The sequence below is a fragment of the Cotesia typhae genome, unplaced genomic scaffold (genome assembly GCF_013202065.1).
Source record: "Cotesia typhae breed Kobodo isofemale line unplaced genomic scaffold, CoteBio_Ctyphae contig_4, whole genome shotgun sequence".
NCBI classification, from domain to species: Eukaryota; Metazoa; Arthropoda; class Insecta; order Hymenoptera; family Braconidae; genus Cotesia; species Cotesia typhae.
In genome coordinates this window covers 6,206,603-6,215,132 of record NW_027423748.1, presented here as the reverse complement: position 1 = coordinate 6,215,132, position 8,530 = coordinate 6,206,603, and positions in this window count along the sequence as shown.

Below are 8,530 nucleotides of genomic sequence, written 5' to 3'. Positions count from 1 at the left end.
TTATTATGATTTTATAATGTCATTGATATTAAGTATTTGAATATGTCGTTGCGTAAATAATATTTTATTCATGATTAATTATTAATGAGCCTTTTGTAATACTCTCGAGTCTATACCTCTTAAAATAAATAAATATGTTTTTATTTCAAATATATTAATGGTTATATTCATTATTTATAATAATAATTATTATTATTTATTATAATACTCTTTGTTTTAAAATTATGTGAAAAAAGATTTATTTAAGGTCGATTACCGTGCATGAATCATGATTTGCTGTGAGTAGTCATTATTTATGATAAAACTGATAGTTATGAGGCTGTCAAAATTAATTTTTCCTTTTGATTTTTATATGTTTTTTTTTTAATCCGTAAAAAAAAATTTATTACGTATTTAAGGTAGTTATCGTGATACAATATAGTTAATAAATTAAAGATTATACGCGGCAAAAAAGTATATGAGCTTGTAGCTAAGTAATCCGGTTCCATGATTCTTGATTCGCCGACAAAATGTCCCGGACAAAATATTCCCAAAATAAATATCTCCGGATAAAAAATCTTAAATAATTAAATTACCAACACATAAGCTTGTTACCGTGTTGTGCCCTTTTATCATGCACAGTAAAAAATTTTGCGTCATTGCGTCAAAAAATTTTGTGTTAAAAATTTTTATGTTAAATATTTAACACTTTTATGTGTAAATTTAATATTTATTGTGTTAAATTAACACGAAAATGTGTTAAATATTTAACATAAAATTTTTTGACGCATTGACGCAAAATTTTTTACTGTGTGGTTTAGTCTCGGGGATATTTTGTCCGGAGAAATTTTTTTTAGGATATTTTGTTGGAGGATCAAGAAGAAAGATAATCGTAAGAATTGAAAATAATTAATTTTTCGTTTGCTTGCTTTCTTTTCTTTCAATAATTTTAATTAAATAGAATAAATATTGTTATGAATTATAAAAAATAAAAAAAGAAAGTCACCTTAAAAACTATAAATTAAATTATCAGTTGCACAGTAATCAAGCGCTATTTAGTTAATAATAATATTTATCTTAGGAAAAATGTTCTACAACATTGCTCTCGATTGATGAAAGCCGCGGTTGCAACACTAATTTAAACATAACTCAATCGCGTAGGGTCAGTGAAACTAAGTAGTGCTCGATTAAAAATGATTAAAGTCCAACAAAAAAAAAGTTATTGAAACGTTACTCAATGAACAATATACTCAATCTGTAATATTTATGCCTTTACTGATAATACACATAAATTTTTCCATGTCGTTAATATACAGGTCAATATCTTGAAATTTACTTCGATTGTTATGCTTGCATAATAAATAATTTAGTTTGACAATTTTATCTGACAAATTAAAAGTCTAAAAATCTTGTTCTTGAAAAATGATTTTTTTCTGTTTTTGCAACCTTTGACGGATTAAATTATGAAAAAAAAAAATAAATACTGAACCAAAAAAATCATTTTGAAAAGTTAGTTTATCTTGAAACAAGCGGAAAAATTTCTTCATGAAAATAATCAAGTAAATTAAATATAACTTTTTAAAATTAAATCATTTTTAAATAAGAAATATTTTTTTGCAAGAAAAAAAAAGACAATAAAAATTAAAAAAATAATTTCTTATTTAAAATTAATTTTTTTAGTTGAAATTTTTTTTCTGAGTCAAGTAAATTTTTTTATTAGTGTAGATTATATAATTGTTTTTTTTTTTTTTTTTTTTTTTAACAATTCACTTTCATACAGATAATTAATGATTCAATTAATTTATCTATAATTCTCTTAAGATCAATGAAAATAATTTCAAAAAAATTTAATCTCACATTTGCTATTAAATCTTTACAACTTAATAAAATAAGTAATTAAATAAAAAATAAAAAGTTCAAGTCAGCAATTGCCTTGAGGCAGATCAAAAAGTCAAGCATCATCATAGCGATAAAAAATTCCTTGATAATGTTCAATGTTGCAATAAAGATAAAAAAGAAAAAAAAACACCAATAAAATATTTTATTTTCTTCTAAAAATAGCCACATGGATCAACCGTTAAACACCGTGATATTAATCAAAAATATCTAATAATTAATAACAATTATAAAAGGCGGCTCAAGTGTCAACTGTCGACGAATGACAGACTCTCTCCGACAAATCATTAGAGTCAACCAAAGATTTATTTGACGGTATCTCCATGATCCATATAATATGTAATCATTAATAAATTTTAGTCATGCAAAGTGGAAACATATATATTAGAGTTGGCACCGGCTAGTGAGGAGTGAGTAACGTCTTCCTGGTTCGCCACTTATCTTATTCTGAACATAACAATTTACTTCATTACATGCCTCTGCACTGAGGACTGACGTGTGTATTAATGCATGTCAATATAGAATAATGTATAATACAAGTGAGCACACTGAATGCTAATGTTAATGCTAAGGAATAAACAAGTAAAAGGAAATGAAAGAAGTAAAGGTGAAAGATAAAGAAATTATGAGTTCTCCAATTTCAGTTACAATCGTTTCAAAAGTGTGCCATCAAAAGCGAACGCGCTGTATGACCCACTGATACAGATTACTGTACCGAGATTTTGTTACGGGCTAAGTAGGAAGGAGTGAAGCTTCATCGAATGAAAGAGACTTCAATGACGTTGTATTGTGAAAGAATACAAGAGCTCAAGTCATTACTGTCTCTTGATTACTTTTTTAATTTAACTACTGTGTGGTTTAAACCCAAATAACTTTTTTTTGTTTCAATGCTTACTCTTTGGTTCTTTGATATTTTTATTCATAAATTTTTCTTTTAATAAATAATGCATAATGAGATCGTCTCCAAACTGATAAAATATAATTTTGAAGAGTTTGATCATTGTTCCAAAATAACTAATCAAAAAATTCAGGAACTAAAAAATTGTCCTTAATTCAAATACATTGTACTTAAAATCTGAATTGAATATTTCTTTTACCTAATATTCTTAGTTCAAGAATTTTTTTATTAAATCAAGTTATCTTTTAAACAGTCCAAAAATATTGAGGACAGTGAATTTGAGATCAAATTTTAAAAATCCGAGTCTTATGAATAATGATGATGTTTATAATGTAATTGCTTATTTATTTATCAATTTACTTACGCAACGAAAAGGTGACCGAGCTCACAGTCCAAAAAAAATCAGAACAAATTTTAAATATTTTTCAACAATTTTGAAAAATAATTCTCTAAAAATTTCAGAGTTAATTATAAATAAAACATAACAGCTGAGACATACTTGTTGTTTGTGTTATAAAATAATTAAATATGAATAGTTTGACTTCTTGTAAAATAATTTTTTATCAACTTAATGTTTGATACTTTCAAGTATTTTTTATTCTATTATTCATTTATATCAATGAAAATTAATTTTATATTTGTTCATTGATTTAATATTTGTGTATATGAGATTGTATATTTTCGCATGTCGTGAATACTTATCGCAACATTTAAAATTATAACATCTGGTCAATTCCGGTCTGAATTCTTGGTAGAGTTAAAATAATATTTATAATATGGACGAGAATATCATTCATAAAAAAAATACATAATTGATATTGTAGATTTATTTTAAAATTTTAATAAATTTAATTCTTTATGGCTAAGTAAAATAAACTTCCTGGTACGGTAATAATATTACTCATTGCTTCAATAATATTTCATTTTATTACATGTCGCTGCAGGGAAACATAATTGTAGAAAAAATTATAATAGTAAATATCCTTATTTTCACAATGTACTATAGTAAATTTAAAAATTTTTAATTATCAACTAACCGTATGGAAAATCTGCACCGAGAAAAAAAAATTTTTTTGGAAAAAAATGAGCAATGTTGTGATAAGAAATCAATTTGGTAAATATTTTAAACAATTTTATTTTATCCATGATGAATATGTCCTTCTCGGGTTAAGGGGCACACCTAGTGTGAAATTTCGAAAAAGTCGATTTTTTTTTTTTTTCATATTTCGGTAGATTACACCTTTAAAAATAACATATTAAAATTTCAAATCGATATATCAAATAGTTTTTGAGTTATAACATTTTAAAGAGCAGCCGCTCGGCAGCTAGAGTGTCATTAGCTGCGAGACGTACCTGAAGTATTGTTCAGAGTCTACTGTCTCTTCCAGCCCCTATAACACGATTCCAGTTTCTATTGTTGGCTCTCAGGTATACAAAAATATATCATTATAATAATTTCTACAAATTTCTAGAAATTTTTCGTTTACTGCCACGTAAATTATTTTCGGAGCCAGACACATTTAGTCTCATTGTGATCGTTGTATCGAGCGCATCATAATTTTACACGTGCTATTTTCTTGAAAATGAGTGATCAATCTTCATATTCAAATAAAAAAGGAACTCACAATGTTCCTAAGCATCGATCAATTGCGAAAAACGCAAGTTTACCGGAAATAGATTTACATTTGAGCAATCTACTGCGAATACCAGTACGTCCGCAGAAAAGTTATTACAAAATAATGACAATAATGTTGTGATTGACCCATCTCATGGATATTGTATTTTGCAATTTTTATCAGTTTTTAGTGCAATTAGTAATTTAGTGGTGTGTAAAACCTGTCAAAAAAAAGTTACTTTCAATCAAGCAAGTTCAAGAGGCCTAGGGTTCAAAATTGCTATTATTTGTGAATGTGGCAATTCGTATATTAATTCTGGACCAATGATTAATAACGCATTTGAAATAAATAAACGTATTGTTGCTGTGATGCGTCTATTGGGCATCGGAATAAATGGGATAAATCTTTTCTGTGGATTAATGGATTTAGCATGCAAATTTTACTACCAAACTTTTGCGGGATGTTTTACGAATTTACAGATTGCAGCCGAAACTGTTTGTAAGCTCAGTATGCAGCAAGCTATAAATGAAGAAAAAGAGCTTACATTAAAGAAAGAAAATTCGGAGACAAATTTGACTGTTAGCGGCGATGGTACCTGGAAAAAACGTGGCCATACTTCCCGTTTCGGAGTAGTTACGCTGGCAGGAAAATACAGCAAGAAAATTCTTGATTCATGCGTAAAATCTACATATTGTCAGAGTTGTGTTTTTGGAAGAAAAAAAAAGATAGCGAACCTGAAGATTATGAGGAATGGCTATCATTACACGATGAAGAATGTGATGCCAATCATAAAGGATCTGCCTCAAAAATGGAAGTGGATAGTGTAAAAGACATGTTTGGTCGTTCCATTAGTAAATATGGTGTAAAATATACCCGCTATATTGGTGATGGTGATAGCGCTACCCACAAAGGACTTATAGATTTGAATCCTTATGATATTCCTGTTGCTAAATTGGAATGCTATCTACATGTGAAAAAATAATGGGAACACGTTGCCGAAGTGTAAAGAACATTAATAAGAAATTAACAATACTCAAAACAACAATGAAAGCTACAACGGTTTACTTTGGCACTTTTCACCCAAGCATCTTCATAATGGCTTCAAAACTATTGAATTGTCAAATAATTTTGCAACTGCAATATTTAATGACGGTTATTCGTCAATTTTGAAGATATTCAATGTAATGGGAGTGATAGTTGGACCTGCAGCAAGAGATTTTGCGGCTCTTAAGGACGACACGAGAATACGAATCGCTGATTATCGCCAAAGGGCTTCTTCAAAAGAAGGTCGATCATCTCGAAGAAAAGCTTCTTCAGCTGAACAAGCCCTTTTCGAAGAAGAGGAAGGTGTATTATATGGCCCTGGAATAGCAGATTAGCTGTAAATATGATTTTAAACCACTTATAACAGTGGAAACGATCATTTTATCTTTAAACGCGTTTTTCTCGAAACAGCATTTTCCGAATTTGCTGCAGTGATTACTCAAAAACAAATGATCCGATCACTATCGAATTTTTTTTACATGTTCTATATATAGTTCTCCGTACAATGACCTATCGATTTTTTGATCTGATCAAAAACAGGCCACATCAAAATCAGGCCACAAACGACCAAAATTTTAGGTAAAATTCGACTATTTTTTTTAAAACGCCGCCATATTGTCAATTTTTGATTTTTTTTTTTATCGTAGGTCATTGTACAGACAATATTATCTAGTTTAACGAGATATTTTTTTTTTAGATTTCATCCACGGAGAAGGCCGGAATCACTGCAGCAGTGAAGGACCTTTTTTTTTTCGCGCCGTTAGAGATCGACGATAACTTAAAAAATATTTAATTTTTTTCTACAAAAATTTCATTATGTATTCTTAAAACATGTATAAATATATTCTTAAAATTTTAAAATAATTGATAAAGTATTTTTTTTAATAAAAATTCCCAAAAATCACGTTTTTTTTAGGCCGTTACACTAGGTGTGCCCCTTAATACTTTTTCTTAGTGGGAAATAAGGACTCAATTTCTTGTGGACTATTTTTTATTTCTTATCTAGAGAAATAAAAATTTTTCTCACATTAACTTTCTCATTGAAAAAAAGCTTTCTAGATTTAAAAAAAATATTAATTTCTTCTTTGTAATTTTTCCTACAATTTTTTCCCCGTGTGCACTGAAAACTGACGTGTGTGTTAATGCATCTCAATATAATGTAATGTATATTGAAAATGAGCACACTAAATTCTAATGTAATATAAATAAATGAAGAAGTAAAAGAAAATTAAAATAAATATTGATAGATAATGAAGTTATAAGTTTACCAATTACAGTCACTTCAAAGTGTGCTATCAAAAGCGAACGCGCTGTATGACCCACTGATACAGATTACTATACCGAGATTTTGTTGTGGGCTAAGTAGGAAGGAGAGAGGTTTCATCGAATGAAAGAGACTTCAATGATGTTATATTGTGAAAGAATATAAGAGCTCAAGTCATTACTGTCTCTTGATTGCTTTTTTAACTACCGCGTCTTTTAAACCCAAATAACTTTTTTTTTGTTTTAGCGGTCACTTGTCGCTCTTTGATATTTTTCTTTAGAAATATATTTTCTTTTAATTGAAAATAAAATTTAATAAATAATATTGAAGACTAAAAATATTTAGAAACTTTTATTTTTATGATTTTCTTCTTTTGAAATTTTTTGGAGTAATAATATGCAAAAGTTCTTGCTACATGACTAAATTCGATGCGACCTTTACATTAAATATAATACTAAACAGAATTCTGATTATATAATTTAATTTGAAGCGTGCAGAGCTATCTAAAATTGAGTGTAAGTGATATAAATTAAGTTTCAACGCTCATTATTATTATATATATTTATATCTAATTTCGAAGTGTAATTTTCAAAGCAGGAACTGCGGGAGATTTATTAATAGCACGGTCCGCATGTCAAATTAATAAATCTCAAATGCTACGCTGGTTGCTACCGTTGTGTGTAAACTTGTTCACACTTTCAGATCTGTAACACTCGTCTTTAATCTCTGTGACGTAATGAATATAGTTATAGTTATAAGTAGTCCTATATAAAGCTAGTTAATTCCGCTATATTAGTTTGAAAGAAAAAAAGCACTTTCTATCGTATGAAATAATTTTACTTTTAAAATATTTCTGAAAATTCATTACAGTAATAATATTACCATACTTTGTATGTTTACGGATAATTATTATTTTTTTTTTCATATAATTTAATTTAATTCAACTTTTATGTTTTCCAGTAAAAAAAATATTTTATAAGCAATTAATTTTTAATAAATAATTTTTTCAACATCTGACGATTGAAAAATATTTATTAATACTTAAAAAATAATTTTTAACAGCTAAAAAATTTTTTATTAAATGTAACAGATGTCTCACTTGCTAATAAATATTTATTTGTAGTTAATAAATGTAATTTTCTCTCCAAACAATATTTATAAACAATTAATAAATTTCTTTATTAGAGCTCACAAAAACTTAACTTAAAATTTTCCACTTTGTAACAATTACTACAGTTTTAAAATCCACGCAATTGTTGTTTTTATCAACCTGATTTCCAGCATTTAAATCTGACTATTCGTACAATTTACTGTTATAGAACTATGGATTAGTTGAACAACTAACAATTGAGTCGTTAGTTGAACTATTTTCACGGTTAATAGCGAGCGATAAAACTCGAACAATGGCCCTTTAAAAATATAATAAGAAACTGGCTGAGTACTTTGCTATTTTTTATTTTAAAATTTAACAGGCGTTGGTCAATAAAAAAACGAAACTTTGGCAATAATTGTTAGTATAATTCAGCCGTAAAATTTTTATTAAAAAAAAAATTATGTACATAAATAGTAATAGATATGGAGATTTGTTAAAAAAGGTTAAGAAGAAAGAGGTAATAAATAACTAAAAAACCACTGTCACTGTTCATGTGGGCCAGTATGAGCAACAAGAATAAATAAGTGGACTGATAAAAAAGCCGCGTAGCCGGGTAAGTGGGGTACGTAGGTCGCTGTGTAAAATAATGTGACTTAGAGAAGAGAGGGAGCATTGGAGCCGTTCTGGTACAGGCTACATAGGAGAAAGAGAAAATAGAGACTCCGGACGATGGATTGTGG